The sequence below is a fragment of the Macaca nemestrina genome, chromosome 17 (genome assembly GCF_043159975.1).
Source record: "Macaca nemestrina isolate mMacNem1 chromosome 17, mMacNem.hap1, whole genome shotgun sequence".
Taxonomy (NCBI): Eukaryota; Metazoa; Chordata; class Mammalia; order Primates; family Cercopithecidae; genus Macaca; species Macaca nemestrina.
Window position 1 is genome coordinate 17566987 of NC_092141.1, and position 16358 is coordinate 17583344.

The 16358-nt window shown below is 46.2% G+C and overlaps 1 protein-coding gene across 3 annotated transcripts in view; it reads left to right on the forward strand.

Moving 5' to 3' along the window:
* The window catches only part of LOC105491071 (5',3'-nucleotidase, mitochondrial), a 63502-nt gene that overhangs the window by 477 nt on the left and 46667 nt on the right, over positions 1 to 16358 (forward strand). For 2 of the 3 annotated variants that reach the window (XM_071082420.1, XM_071082423.1), the window contains exon 2: positions 9350 to 9500. The gene's annotated coding sequence lies outside the window, so the exon portion shown is untranslated. Of the gene's footprint in view, positions 1 to 4572; positions 4673 to 9349; positions 9501 to 16358 lie in introns of all 3 variants that reach the window. The other variant, XM_071082421.1, reaches the window with a different exon arrangement.

Below are 16358 nucleotides of genomic sequence, written 5' to 3' on the forward strand. Positions count from 1 at the left end.
TTCCAGTTTATACTGAAAAACTAGTTCAGGCCATGATGGGAAGTGGTAGTCAGACATGCCTCACAAACATCAACACAGAGACCTTAAGACTGATAGACTCAAGACCGATAAGAAATATTTACAATCTATTCTATCTGAATCCTGCTACCTGGAAGCCTCATCTGCATGATAAAACCTTGGTCTCCACAACCCCGTATAATCGTAACCAGCTATTCCTTTCTATTTACTTCCAGGTCCTTAGATAATAACTCTTTCAACCAATTACCAATGAAAAAATCTTAGGCCGGGCGCGGTGGCTCACGCCTGTAATCCCAGCACTTTGGGAGGCCGAGGCGGGCGGATCACAAGGTCAGGAGATCGAGACCACGGTGAAACCCCGTCTCTACTAAAAATACAAAAAATTAGCCGGGCGCGGTTGTGGGCGCCTGTAGTCCCAGCTACTTGGGAGGCTGAGGCAGGAGAATGGCGTGAACCCGGGGGGCGGAGCTTGCAGTGAGCCGAGATCGTGCCACTGCACTCCAGCCTGGGCGACAGAGCGAGACTCCGTCTCAAAAAAAAAAAAAAAAAAAAAAAAAGAAAAAATCTTTAAGTCTACCTATAAGGTGGAAGCCCCCCAACTGCCCCGAGTTGGCCCGTCTTTCCGGACCTAACCAATGTACATCTTACATGTATTGATTGATGACTCATGTCTACCTAAAATGTATAAAACCAAACTGTACCTGACCACCTTGGGCACATGTCCTGAGGAGCTCCTGAGGCCGTGTCATCATCGCATCCTTCACCTTGGCAATATAAACTTTCTCGATTGAGACTGGTCTCAGGTACTTTTGATTTACAGATCCATTGCTTCTAACTGGCATGGAGTTCCTTAAGGTCAAGGATCTCTCTTACTAACCTTGATTCCCCTTTAGGGCCCAGTGTAAGATTTGCTGCATAGTAGGGACTGAGGAAACAAACATTCATTTAAAAATTTTATCCAACATTTGTTTACTGACACTTACAAAGTGTTGTACCAGGCACTAGAAATACACTGGTAGTAAAAACAGTCTTGGGGCCTGGCGCGGTGGCTCGTGCTTGTAATCCAGCACTTTGGGAGACTGAAGCAAGTGGATAACTTGAGGTCAGGAGTTGAACACCAGCCTGGCCAACATGGTGAAACACCATCTCTACTAAAAATACTACAAAAAATAGCTGGGCTTGGTAGCCTGTATTCCCAACTACTTGGGAGGCTGAGATGGGAGAATCACTTGAACCTGGGAAGTGGAGGTTGCAGCGAGCCGAGATGGTGCCTCTGCACTCCAGCCTGGGCGGCAGAGCAAGAATCTGTCTCAAACAAAACAAAACCAAACAAAACAAAACAGTTTCGGTCCTTCTCTCCTGCAGATAACACATGAAGACCCTAGAGAAAAGGAGTTAGTGCTCCGAAGGAATGGAACATGGTTCTATAAAATCATGTCACAGAGGATATTGACCTGGCCTGGGAGAAACAGGGAAGGCTTTCTTGAGGAAATGGCATAAACTGAGCTCCGAAGAAAGAGGAAGAGTTTTTTTGTTTGTTTGTTTGAGACGGAGTCTCTCTCTGTCGCCTAGGCTGTAGTGCAGTGGCGTGATCTCGGCTCACTGCAAGCTCCGCCTCCTGGGTTCATGCCATTCTCCTGCCTCAGCCTCCCAAGTAGCTGAGTTAATAAGATAAGGGGCAAGAAATATTTCTGAGTGAGAGGACAGTATGGTGCTAAGACCCTGCATGTGAAAGGAGCATCCTAGTTGAGAATGAAGAACTGAAAGAATGTCTTTGTGGTTGGAGGGGAGTGGTTTGTAAGGTGGACAGGGGCCGGGTTATGTAAGCTGTGTTAAAGGTACTGGACTTTTTCCTGAGAAGATTGGGAGGACTGGAGAGTTTTATGCAAGCAGGTAGCAGGATCAAATTTGCATTTTAAGGCCAGATGTGGTGGCTCACACCTGTAATCCCAGCACTTTGAGAGACTGAGGTGGTTGGATCACGAGGTTAGGAATTCGAGAGCAACTTGGCCAGTAAGATGTAACCCTGTCTCTACTAAAAATACAAAAATTAGCCGGGCATGGTGGCGTGTGCCTGTAATCCCAGCTATTCGGGAGGCTGAGGCAGGAGAATCACTTGAACCTGGGAGGCGGAGGTTGCAGTGAGCTGAGATCAGGCCATTGCACTCCAGACTGGGCAACAAAAAGACACTCAACTTCAAAAAACAAAACAACCACCACAACAACAAAAACTGCATTTTAAAAAGATTCATCTGGCTTCATGTGGATAACCTGGGAGACAGGAAGCTATTGCAGTAGTCAACATGAAATATAACAGTAATAATTATACCTTAAATAGTTATACCTTGAATGCTAATAATTATACTCTTGCCAGGAGTTTGAGACCAGCCTAGACAACAGAGCGTGACTTTGTCTTTACAAAAAAAATTTAAAAAAACTAGCTGGTTGTGGTGGTGCATAACTGTTGTCTCAGCTACTCTGGAGGCTGAAGTGGGAGGACCAGTTGAGCCCAGGAATTTGAGGCTGCACTGAGCTATGATCTTGCCACTGCACCCCAGCCTGGGTGACAGAGTAAGACCCTGTTTCTTTAAAATAAATAATAATAATAATAGTTCTCTTGAAAGTGTAGATAAATTCACCAGGATAAATTGGTGAACTTGAGACATGTTTAGATGAATAACTATAGCACTTGTACTCTAAGATGGAAATGTTCCTGAATGTTCTTTTTTTTTTTTTTTGAGACGGAGTCTCGCTTTGTCGCCCAGGCTGGAGTGCAGTGGCCGGATCTCAGCTCACTGCAAGCTCTGCCTCCCGGGTTTACGCCATTCTCCTGCCTCAGCCTCCCGAGTAGCTGGGACTACAGGCGCCCACCACCTCGCCCGGCTAGTTTTTTGTATTTTTAGTAGAGACGGGGTTTCACCATATTAGCCAGGATGGTCTCGATCTCCTGACCTCGTGATCCGCCCGTCTCGGCCTCCCAAAGTGCTGGGATTACAGGCTTGAGCCACCGCGCCCGGCCTTTCCTGAATGTTCTATGGAAGCAATTGGTCCTTAATCTTTGATCACTTGCAACACACAAGACAGACATTTTGACTTATGGGACAAATTTCCATTGGATATACGTGGATTTTGGTGAAAGCCAAAAATGTTGAAGATAAATAAAGAACTACAATGATTCGGCCGGGCGCGGTGGCTCAAGCCTGTAATCCCAGCACTTTGGGAGGCCGAGACGGGCGGATCACAAGGTCAGGAGATCAAGACCATCCTGGCTAACACGGTGAAACCCCATCTCTACTAAAAAATACAAAAAACTAGCTGGGCGAGGTGGCGGGCGCCTGTAGTCCCAGCTGCTCGGGAGGCTGAGGCAGGAGAATGGCGTGAACCCGGGAGGCGGAGCTTGCAGTGAACTGAGATCCGGCCACTGCACTCCAGCCTGGGTGACAGAGCGAGACTCTGTCTCAAAAAAAAAGAACTACAATGATTCAAAGTAGTCACAGCTACTAATGATACTTTGATTATTTATTTATTTATTTATTATTGCCTATTTAGGTTGTGGCAGCTGCTCTCGAAGTGTGATTCCACCAGTCAGCAGCATCAGTGTCATTTGGGATTTCCTTGGAAATGCACGTTCTTGGACCCCACTGTAGACTTCCTATATCAAGAGCTCTGAAACTGGGCACGGAGGCTCATGCCTATAAACCCAGCACTTTGGGAGGCTGAGGCGGGTGGATTGTTTGAGGTCAGGGGTTCAAGACCAGCCTAGCCAACATGGCGAAACCCCATCTCTACTAAAGATACAAAAATTAGCCGGGCGGTGGTGGCACACACCTGTCATCCCAGGTACTTGGGAATCTGAGGCAGGAGACTCGCTTGAGCCAGGGAGGTGGAAGTTGCAGTGAGCTGAGCTCGTGCCACTGCACTCCAGTCTGGGCAAGAGAGTGAGATACTGTCTCAAAAAAATGAATAAATAAATAAATGATTCCCTGATTCCCAGCAATCTGAGTTTAACAAGCCTGCAGGTAATTCTGATGATGCTAAATTCTGAGAGCATCTGGACTGTGGGCTCCAGATGAGCCAGCATACAAACAACACTCATTTCAAAACAGCTAAAAGTAATTCCACCTTTCTCTTTCCTCTCAAAAACAAATGACTGAAAGAGATGTGATTATAGGGATAAACCTGAATATATTCTAACTTGGTTTTTTTTGTTTGTTTGTTTTTGTTTTTTTTGAGATGGAGCCTCGCTCTGTCACCCAGGCTGGAGTGCAGTGGTGCGATCTCAGCTCACTGCATGCTCTGCCTCCCGGGTTCATGCCATTCTCCTGCCTCAGCCTCCCGAGTAGCTGGAACTACAAGGCGACTGCCACCACACCCGGCTAATTTCTTTTTTTTTTTTTTAAGTAGAGATGGGGTTTCACCGTGTTAATCAGGATGGTCTCGATCTCCTGACCTCGTGACCTACCCGCCTCGGCCTTCCAAAGTGTTGGGATTACAGATGTGAGCCACCGTGCCCAGCCTCTAACTTGTTTTTTTGTTTTTTTGTTTTTTATACAGAGTCTCACTGTCACCCAGGCTGGAGTGCAGTGGTGTGATCTTGGCTCACCTCAACCTCTACCTCTCAGGTTCAAGTGATTCTCCTGCCTCAACCTCCCAAGTAAGCTGGGATTACAGGCGTGTGTCACCACGCCTGGCTAATTTTTGTATTTTTAGTAGAGATGGGGTTTCACCATGTTGGCCAGGCTGGTCTCAAACTCCTGAGCTCAGGTGATCCGCCCACTTCGGCCTCCCAAAGTGCTAGGATTACAGGGATGAGCCACTGTGCCTGGCCTCTAACTTGTATTTATTTATTTATTTTTTGACGGAGTCTCACTCTGTTGCCCAGGCTGGAGTGCAGTGGCACAGTCTTGGCCTACTGCAAGCTCCGCCTCCTGGGCTGATGCCATTCTCCTGCCTCAGCCTCCTGAGTAGCTGGGACTACAGAAGTCTGCCACCACACCTGGCTAATTTTTTTTTTTTTGTATTTTTAGTAGAGACGGGGTTTCACCATGTTAGCCAGGATAGTCTCGATATCCTGATCTCGTGATCCACCTGCCTCGGCCTCCCAAAGTGCTGGTATTACAGGCCTAAGCCACCAGGCCCAGCCCTCCAACTTGTAGTTTTTTTAAAGCCAGACTTTTGTAAAATCTGGCAATTACTTGAGAACGCCTCACAAGGAATGATGGCTCAGCGGTGGGTGGAGATGATACATTTACTCTTTTGTTCTTTTATTCTTTGAACACACATTTACTTTGTATCAAGTATGTGTCAAGGCTTTGCCAGATGCTGGGAATGTGTCTGTGAACAAGACAGAAAGTCCCGGGTCACATGAAGTTCTGGTTTGGAGAGTAAAATAATAAGCAAGCAAATACATAATTTGGATAGTAATATGTGTTATGAAGAAAATAAAGCATGGTGATGGGCGTATAGGAAGGTCAGGAAATCTTCTCTGAGCCCTCAAGGATGAGAAAGAGCCAGTTAAGAGAGATGTGGGGCCAGAGTTGGAGACAGACGGATATGCATGGTGGGCGAAGGTCTTAAAATCCAAACAAGCTTGGTGTGTTTCAGGAAAAGAAAAAAAACGCCAGTGCAGCTAGAAAATAGTGAATGAGGAGGATCCTGGTGTGTCTCACTTGAGAAATGCTTGTCTATAGCAATCCCAGATTTGTCCAGATTTTTTTTTTTTTTTTTTTTTTTTTTTTTTTTTTTTGAGACGGAGTCTCACGCTGTTGCCCAGGCTGGAGTGCAGTGGCGCGATCTCGGCTCACTGCAAGCTCCGCCTCCTGGGTTCACGCCATTCTCCTGCCTCAGCCTCCTGAGTAGCTGCGACTACAGGCGCCCGCCACCGCGCCCGGCTAATTTTTTGTATTTTTAGTAGAGACGGGGTTTCACTGTGGTCTCGATCTCCTGACCTTGTGATCCGCCCGCCTCGGCCTCCCAAAGTGCTGGGATTACAGGCTTGAGCCACCGCGCCCGGCCTGTCCAGATTTTTAAATGCAAAGCATTTTCGGATTCAGTAATGTCTGCAAATTTTTTCAAGTGATGACTTGTAAAAAAGGAATAGTAGATAGCACTTGGGGAGGGGCAGGAACAGTGTCAGGCACTGTCGTAAACACCTTCTACATTCTCCATTTCTCTCTCTTTCTCCCTTCCTTCCCTCCCTCCCTCCCTCCCTTCCTTCCTTCCTTCCGTCCTTCTCTCTCTCTCTCTCTCTCTCTCTCTCTCTCTCTCTCTCTCTCTCTCTCTCTCTCTCTCCTTTCTTTCTTTTGAGACAGGGTATCACTTCGTTGCCTCAGCTGGAGTGCAGTAGCACGATCTTGACTCACTACAACCTCTACCTCCTGGGTTCAAGAAAATCTCGTGCCTCAGCCACCCAGGTAGCTGGGATTGCAGGCATGCACCACCATGCCCGGCTAATTTTTTTTATTTTTATTTTTAGTAGAGACGGGGTTTCACCATGTTGGCCAGACTGGTCTCAAACTCCTGACCTCAGGCAGTCTACCCACCTCAGCCTCGCAAAGTGCTGGGATTATAGGCATGAGTCACCATGCCCAGCCAATTTTTGTATTTTTAGTAGAGACAGGGTTTTGCCATTTTGGCCAGGCTGGTCTCAAACTCCTGGCCCCAAGTGATCTGACTGCCTTGGCCTCCCCAAGTGCTGGGATTACAGGTGTGAGTTACCACAGCTGGCTCTACAGCAGTTTGTAGGCCTTGTCTCCACAATAATCCTTCCAGGCAGGTGCTATTGTAGAATCCTCCAGGCTGTTCACAAATATTCCATTTATTTTCCTCTCACCCCCTTAGAATGTTGTTATCACTATGTGACTTTATTTGACCACTGAAACACAAGTAGAAGGGGCATGTTTCACTTTTGGGTGAGAGCTTTAAGTGTCAGGGCACCAGGATAGGATGGGCCACCCTTCTGAACCCACACTGGAATATATGTGTGTGTGTGTGTGTGTGTGTGTGTGTGTGTATAACAAATTACCCTCAAACATAGAGGCTTAACATTTTTTATTTCACAAACAGTTATTATGACACAATTTCTGTGTTTCAGGAATTCTTCCATGGCTTAGCTGGGTGCCTGTGCCCCAAGGTCTCACACAAGGCAGCAGTTGGATATTATCCAGGGCTGTGGTCTCATCAGAAAGCTCAACTGGGAATAGTCTGTTTCCAAGTTCATTTACATGGTTGCTGGAATGATTCAGCTACTCATAGGCTGTTTGACTGAGGACCTCAGTTGCTTGCTGGCTATTGGCCAGGGACCTTGCCCAGTTGCTTGCCACATGGACTTCTCCATAAGGGAGCTCAGAACATGACAGATGGATTCTCAGAGAGAGAGAAAACAGAAGGGGGAGGAGCGGGGAAGAGGGCAGGGAGAGGAGGATAGAGAAGGGGATGGGAAAGGGAAGAGAAGTAATGCTAAAGTCATAGGTTTTTTGTAACCTAATCTTGGAATTGATGTCCCATCCCTTTTGCCATAGTGTATCCATTAGAAGTGAGTTGCTAGGTGTAGCTGATAATCAAGAGCAAGGATGTTCCAAAAGCATGACAGGAGGTAGGGCTTATTGGGAGTCATTTTATTTTATTTTTTATTTTGGATATGGAGTCTCACTCTGTTGCCCAGGCTGGAGTGCAGTGGCATGATCTCGGCTCACTGTAACCTCCACCTCCCTGGTTCAAATGATTCTCCTGGCTCTGTTTCCTGAGTAGCTGGGACTACAGGTAGGTGCCACCATGCCTGGCTAATCTTTTTTTTTTTTTTTTTTTTTTTTTTTTGTAGAGACGGGGTTTCACCGTATTAGCTAGGATGGTCTTGATCTCCTGACCTCATAATCCGCCCACCTCAGCCTCCCAAAGTCCTGGGATTACAGGCATGAGCCACCACCATATTTATTTATTTAGAGACAGAGTTTTTGCTCTTGTTGCCCAGGCTAAAGTACAATGGAGCGATCTCGGCTCACCACAACCTCCGCCTCCAGGGTTCAAGTGATTCTCCTGCCTCAGCCTCCCGAGTAGCTGGGATTAGAGGCATGTGCCTCCACGCCCAGCTGGTTTTGTATTTTTAGTAGAGACAGGGTTTCTCCGTGTTGGTCAGGGTGGTCTCGAACTCCTGACCTTAGGTGATCTGCCTGCCTTGGCCTCCCAAAGTGCTAGGATTACAGGCATGAGCCACTGCACTCAGCTATTTCTTTATTTTGAGACTGAGTCTTGCTCTATCACCCAGGTTGGAGTGCAGTGGCGCAATCTTGGCTCACTGCAACCTCTGCCTCCCAGGTTCAAGTGATTCTGGGAGCCATTTTAGAGGCCCCCTACCACAATGAGTGGGAAATAAACTATTGTTAAGCCACTGAGATTTTGGCATTGGTATTGCCACATAACCTAGCCTGTCGTCTAACACAATGTTTACCTCCCATCGTTCAGAAACTGATGCTCAGCAAGATTAAGGGATTTGGCCAAAGATATATAGCAGGTACTGGCAGCACTAGGATTAAAACCTATGTCTGGGCCGGGCGCGGTGGCTCACGCCTGTAATCCCAGCACTTTGGGAGGCCGAGGCGGGCAGATCACAAGGTCAGGAGATGGAGACCATGGTGAAACCCCGTCTCTACTAAAAATAGAAAAAATTAGCCAGGCGCAGTGGCGGGCGCCTGTAGTCCCAGCTACTCGGGAGGCTGAGGCCAGAGAATGGCGTGAACCCGGGAGTCGGAGCTTGCAGTGAGCCGAGATTGCGCCACTGCACTCCAGCCTGGGCGACAGAGCGAGACTCCGTCTCAAAAAACAACAACAACAAAAAAAAAACCTATGTCTGTCTGACCTCAGGCCCTGAGTTGTTGTTGTTGTTGTTGTTTTTTTTTTTTTTTTTTTTACATAGTCTCACTCTGTCACCCAGGCTGAAGTGCTGTGGCATGATCTCAGCTCACAAGAAGACTGATCTTGAACTCCTGGCCTCAAGTGGTACACCCACCTCAGCCTCCCAAAGTGCTGGGATTATAGGCGTGAGCCACCGTGCCTGGCCTCCAGGTCCTGAGCTTTTAGTCACTGTATGGGAAATGTGAGGATAGGAAAATTATTCAATTTCAGTCCATGGGACAGTAGCAACATTTCATAGTAGCTGTTGATAAAATGTGATACATTTTGACGTGATAGGGCCCATTGACTGTGTGGGATGAGAGGATGAGATAGACAAGGACACACCCCACAATCTTGTAATCATTTCCTGCAATATAGCCACATTCCCAGATATATTCATAATTGTTCTACTAGCTTAGCCGGTCCATGTTTCCATCCACAGCCACATGCAGAATCTGCTTCTTGGGAGGATGGATACATTCCAGCGACAATGTGTGTGAAGCCATTTGTCAACCCCTTCCTGTGACTATTGAGTCCCTCAAGGCCAGAGAGACTGCAACTTACCCAAGGTCACATAGCAACCAGTGGCAGAGGTAGGACTACATTGCCAGCGTCCCCATCCAAACCTCTTTTCATGATAGCATGTGGCAACCAAGCAGGTATCCACATCCTTCATAGGCCAACAACACTGGTGCATCCATATGAGCAGCACATTGCCCACAGCTGGGAGGCCGAGCGAGTGCCCTTTTCCCTATTGTCTGGAGGATCTGCTATCCTTTCCTGCCACTTCTACCTTTTTTTTTTTTTTTTTTTTTTTTTTTTTTTTGAGACAGAGTCTCGCTCTGTCCCCCAGGCTGGAGTGCAGGTGGCACGATCTCGGCTGACTGCAACCTCTGTCTCCTGAGCTCAAGCGATTCTCCTGCCTTGGCCTACTGAATAGCTGGGATTATAGGGGTGAGCCACTATGCCCAGCTAATTTTTGTATTTTTAGTAGAGACGCGGTTTCTCCATATTGGTTAGGCTGCTCTTGAACTCCTGACCTTGTGATCCACCTGCCTCCGCCTCCCAAATTGCTGGGATTACAGGCGTGAGCTACTATGCCCAGTCACTTCTACCTTTAAGATATGTAAAGCCTCTGATTCCTTGCACCCCCACACAACTTCCATTCTAGCCTCCATCTCAACCCCTCGGAGATCTGGACTGTACTACCCAGGACTCTCAGTTGCAAGTGGCAGAAAGCACAGTTAAGACTGTTCACTGCAGCCTTGAACTCCTGGGCTCAAGCAATCCTCCTGCCTCAACCTCCCAGAATGCTATGCTGGAATCACAAGTATGAGCCACTGTGCCTGTTCCTTTTTTTTTTAGATGGAGTCGCCCAGGCTAGAGTGTAGTGGCACGATCTTGGCTCACTGCAACCTCCGCCTCCCGGGTTCAAGTGATTCTCCCGCCTCAGCCTCCCAAGTAGCTGGGATTAGGGACACCTGCCACTATGCCCAGCTAATTTTTTGTATTTTTAGTAGAGAAGAAGTTTCACCATGTTAGCCAGACTGGTCTTGAACTCCTGACCTTGTGATTTGCCTGCCTTGGCCTCCCAAAGTGCTAGGATTACAGGCATGAGCCACGGCGCCTGGTATTCCTTTTTTTTTTGTTGAGACAGTCTCGCTCTGTCACCCAGGCTGGAGTGCAGTGGTACAATCTGGGTTCACGGCAACCTCCGCCTTCCGAGTTCAAGCAAATTCTCCTGCCTCAGCCTCCCAAGTAGCTGAGATTACAGGCATCTGCCACCACGCCTGGCTGATTTTTGTATTTTTAGTATGGCGGGGTTTCACTATGTTGGCCAGGCTGGTCTCGAACTCCTGACCTCAAATGATCCACCCACCTTGGCCTCCCGAAGTGCTAGGATTACAAGCGCGAGCCACCACACCTGGCTGCCTGTTCCTTTTTTATTGTTAAATAGTATTGTGTTATATGGATGTATCACAATTTGTTTAACTATCACATGTTGATGGACACTTGGGTTGTTCTACTTTTTAGCTCTTTTTTTTTTTTTTTTTTTTTTTTGAGACGGAGTCTCGCTCTGTTGCCCAGGCTGGAGTGCAGTGGCCGGATCTCAGCTCACTGCAAGCTCTGCCTCCCGGGTTCATGCCATTCTCCTGCCTCAGCCTCCCAAGTAACTGGGACTACAGGCACCCGCCACCTCGCCTGGCTAGTTTTTTGTATTTTTTAGTAGAGACGGTGTTTCACCATGTTAGCCAGGATGGTCTCGATCTCCTGACCTCATGATCCACCTGTCTCGGCCTCCCAAAGTGCTAGGATTACAGGCTTGAGCCACTGCGCCCGGCCTTTTTTAGCTCTTTACAAAGGAAGCTTCTAAGGACGTTTGTGTACAAGTCTCTATATAAACATATCTTCTTTCCTCTTGGGTACACATCCAGGAGTAGAATAGCCAGCTTATACAGTAGGTATATGTTTCAATTTTTTTTTTTTTTTTTTTTTTTTGTGAGATGGAATCTTGCTCTGTCACCCAGGCTGGAGTGCAGTGGTGCAATCTCGGCTCACTGCAAGCTCTACCTCCTGGGTTCATGCCATTCTCCTGCCTCATCCTCCTGAGTAGCTGGGACTACAGGCACCCGCCACTACGCCCGGCTAAATTTTTTTTATTTTTAGTAGAGACGGGGTTTCACCGTGTTAGCCAAGATGGTCTCAATCTCCTGACCTCGTGATCAGCCCACCTCGGCCTCCAGAAGTGCTAGGATTACAGGCGTGTGATCCACCCGCCTTGGCCTCCCAAAGTGCTGGGTTACAGGCATGAGCCACCACACCCTGCCGTATTTTTTTTTCCGTATTTCTATTTTAATTCAAGTCAAATCACCTTCTAATGTTTCCTTTAATTTCTTCTTTGATCTGTGGGTTATTTAGAAGTGCGTTTTAGTTTACAAATATTTGGGAATTTTTCAGAGACCTTTCTGTTATTGATCCCTAATTTAATTCCACTGTGATCAAAGAACATACTTTGTGTACTTCTAATCCTTTAAAATGTGTTGAGGATTTTTTTACAGCCCAGATTATGGCCTATCTTTTTAAATGTTTTATATGCGCGGGAAAAGAATGTCTATTCTGCTGTTGTATGAATGTTATAGAAGTGTCAATTAGGTCAAGTGGGTTGACAGTGTTCTTTGAGGCTTCTATATCCTTACTTGTTTTCTGTCTACTTGTTCTGTTATTAAGATAGGAATATTAATTTTTTTTTTTTTTTTTTTTAAACAGAGTCTTGCCTTGTTTCCCAGGCTGCAGTGCAGTGGCATGATCTCGGTTCACAGCCACCTCTGCTTCCCAGGCTCAAGTGATTCTCCTGCCTCAGCCTCCTGAGTAGCTGGGATTATAGGTATGCACCACCATGCCCAGCTAGTTTTTGTATTTTTAGTAGAGATGGGGTTTGCCGTGTTGGCCAGATTGATCTCAAACTCCTGACCTCAAGTGACCTGCCCGCCTCGGCCTCCCAAATGCCTGCCGGGATAACAGGTGTGAGCCACCGCTCCCGGCCGGAATATTAAAATATTTGACAGTAATTGTGAATTTGCCTATTTCCCTTTGCAGTTTTATATATTATAAAAGGATGTTTCCCTTTATTCCACTTTTATAGTCATTTTAAATATATTATTCACATAACAAAATTCACCATGCTAAAGTGTGAATATACTATATACATCCATATAATACAGTACTATTTAAATTTAAATATATAATTCACATAACACAATTCACCCATGTTAAAGCTGTGTTGTGCAACCATCACCATTTAATTCCAGAGCATTTATATCACCTGCCAAAGAAACAGTATACCTATTAGCTGTCCTCTCCCCTCCCCTTCCCTCCCCTTCTCTTTTTCCTTTTTTTTTTTTTTTTTTTTTTTTTTTTTTCTGTTGAGACAGTCTAGCTCAGTCGCCCAGGGTGGAGTGCAGTGGCGCAATCTCGGCTCACTGCAAGCTCCGCCTCCCAGGTTCATGCCATTCTCCTGCCTCAGCCTCCCGAGTAGCTGGGACTACAGCCGCCCGCTGCCACACCTGGTTAATTTTTTGTTTGTATTTTTAGTAGAGACGGGGTTTCACTGTGTTAGCCAGGATGGTCTCAATCTCCTGACCTCGTGATCCACCCGCCTCGGCCTCCCAAAGTGCTGGGATTACAGGTGTGAGCCACCACGCCCATTCCCCTTCTCTTTTTTTCTTTGAGGTGGGGTCTCACTCTGTTGCCCAGGCTGGAGTGCAGTAGTACAATCATGGCTCATGGCAGCCTTGACCACCTCGGCCTCTCAAGTAGCTGGGACCACAGGTGTGCACCACCACACCTGGCTAATTTTTGTATTTCTGTAGAGACGGGGTTTCACCATGTTGTCCAGGCTCTTAGCAGTTAGTTTCAATTTCACCCTTCCCACAACACCTGGCAACTACTAATCTACTTTCTGCCTCTGTAGATTTGCCTGTATTCTGTACATTTCATATAAACAGAATCTTTTAATACGTGGCCTTTTGTAACTGGCTTCTTTCACTTAGCAAAACATCTTCAAGGTCCACCCATGTTGTGGCATGTGCCAGAGTTTCCTTCCTTTTCCAGGCCATTGTATGTACATACCACTTTGTGTTTATCCATTCATCTATCAAGAATGGGTTGCTTGCACCTTTTTGTTTGTTTGTTTGTTTTTGAGACAGGGTCTTGCTCTGTCACCTAGGCTGGAGTCTTGCTCTGTCACCCAGGCTGGAGTGCAGTGGGGCAATCATAGCTGGCTGCAGCCTCTAATTGCTAGGTTCAAGTGAGTCTCCCACCTCAGCCTCCCAAGTAGCTGAGACTACAGGTGTGCACCACCACACTTGGCTAATTAATTGTTTTTTTTTTTTAGACGGAGTCTCACTGTCGCCCAGGCTGGAGTGCAGGTTCATGCCATTCTCCTGCCTCAGCCTCCTGAGTAGCTGAGACTACAGGCGCCCACCACCACGCCCGGCTAATTTTGTTTTTGTATTTTTAGTAGACACGGGGTTTCACTGTGTTAGCCAGGATGGTCTCGATCTCCTGACCTTGTGATCTGTCTGCCTCGGCCTCCCAAAGTGCTGGGATTAAAGGCATGAACAACCACACCCGGACATTTTTTTTTTTTTTTTTTTAAAGACAGAGTCTCCTCTGTCACCCAGGCTGGAGTGCAGTGGCACAATCTCAGCTCACTGCAACCTCCGTCTCCCAGGTTCAAGCGATTCTCCTGCCTCAGTCCCCGGAGTAGCGGGGACTACGGATGTCCGTCACCATACCCAGCTAATGTTTGTATTTTTTTAGTACAGACAGGGTTTCACCATATTGCTCAGACTGCTCTTGAACTTATGAGCTCAGGTGATCTGCCTGTTTCCGCCTCCCAAAGTGCTGGGATTACAGGCATGAGCCATGAAGTTTGGCCAAAAAATCTTTTTTTAGAAATGAGATCTTACTATGTGATTTCCTTTTCTTATGATATCTTTCTCTGGTTTGGTGTCAGAGTAAATTGGCCTCACAGGATGTGTTGAGACGTGTTCCCTTCTGTTCGATTTTTTGGGAGAGTTGCGAAGGATTGCTACTATTTCTTCTAAAATATTTGGTACAATTCAGCAGTTAAGCCATCTGGTCTTAGACATTTATTTTGGGAAAGTTTTTTAAATTACTCATTCAATCTTCTTTAGTGGTTATATGCATATTCATATTTTCTTTTTCTATTTCTCCTTGAAATAGAAAAAGAAAATATGAATATGAGTCATGGGTTTTGGTAGTTTGTATCTTTCTAGTAATTTGTTCATTTCATCTGAGTTATATAATTTTTGGCATACAATTGCTCATAATATTTTCACATATATATTTTTTTGTTTCTCTAGGGTGGGTAAGGATGTTCCTCTTTCATTCCTGATTTTAGTAATTTGAGTCCTCTCTTCTTTGTTTCCTAGTAAGTCTAACTAAAGGTTTATCAATTTGTGTTGGTCTTTTCAAAGAACCAACTTCTGGTTTCCTTGATTTTTCTAGTCTCTGTTGCCTGTATTTCTGCTCTAATCTTTGTTATTCTTTCCTTTTGCTTGCTTTGGATTTGGTTGTTTCTAGATTTTTCAAGTGAAAAGTTATTAATTTGAGATCCTCATTTAATATAGGCATTTACAGCTATAAGTTTCCTCCTAAGTGCTGCTTTGGCTATGTTGCATAAATATGGGGATGATGTTTTTTCATTTACTTTTTTTTTCCAATTATTTTCTTATTTCTCTTGTGGCTGCTTCTTTGACCCATTATTATTTAGGAGTATGTAATTAAAATTCCACATATTAGTGAATTCCCCAAAGTTTTCTCTGTTATTGCTTTCCAGTGTAAGCAATGTTTTGGAGTACTTACTTTGCATGACTTCAGTTCTTTAAAATGTATAGAGGTTGGTTTTATGACTAGCATATGGCCTATCCTGGAAAACGTCCCATATGCGCTTGAGAAGAACATGTATTCTGCTGTTGTTCGGTGGAGTATTGTTCTTTTTTTTTTTTTTTTTTTTTTTTGAGACGGAGTCTCGCTCTGTCACCCAGGCTGGAGTGCAGTGGCCGGATCTCAGCTCACTGCAAGCTCCGCCTCCCGGGTTCACGCCATTCTCCTGCCTCAGCCTCCCGAGTAGCTGGGACTACAGGCGCCTGCCACCTCGCCCGGCTAATTTTTTATATTTTTTAGTAGAAATGGAGTTTCACCGTGTTAGCCAGGATGGTCTCGATCTCCTGACCTCATGATCCACCCGCCTCGGCCTCCCAAAGTGCTGGGATTACCGGCGTGAGCCACTGCACCTGGCCCCGAGACAGTCTTGTTGTGTTGCCCGGGTTGCTGGAGTGCAGTGGTGCAATCTTGGCTCACTGCAACCTCCCAGGTTCAAGTGATTCTCCTGCCTCAGCCTCTGGAGTAGCTGGGATTACAGGTGCCCACCACCATCCCAGCTAATTCTTGTATTGTTTTAGTAGAGACAGGGTTTCACCATGTTGGCCAAGCTAGTCTCAAACTCCTGACCTCAGGTGATCCACCTGCCTTGGCCTCCCAAAGTGCTGGGATTACAGGTGTGAGCCACCACACCTGGCCTAATTATTTATTTGTTTGTTTGTTTATTTATTTATTTTTGAGATGGAGTCTCACTCTGTCACCAGCCTGGAGCACAGTGGTATTATCTTGGCTCACAGTAATCTCCACCTCCCAGGTTCAAGCAATTCCCCTGCCTCAGCCTCTCCAGTAGCTGGGACTACAGGCGTGTACCACCATGCTCAGCTAATTTTCTGTATTTTTAGTAGAGATGGAGTTCCACCATATTGGCCAAGCTAGTCTTGAACTCCCGACCTCAGGTGATCCACTCACTTTGGCCTCCCAAAGTGCTGGGATTACAGGCGTGAGCCACCACGCCTGGCCTAATTTTTGTATTTTTAGTAGAC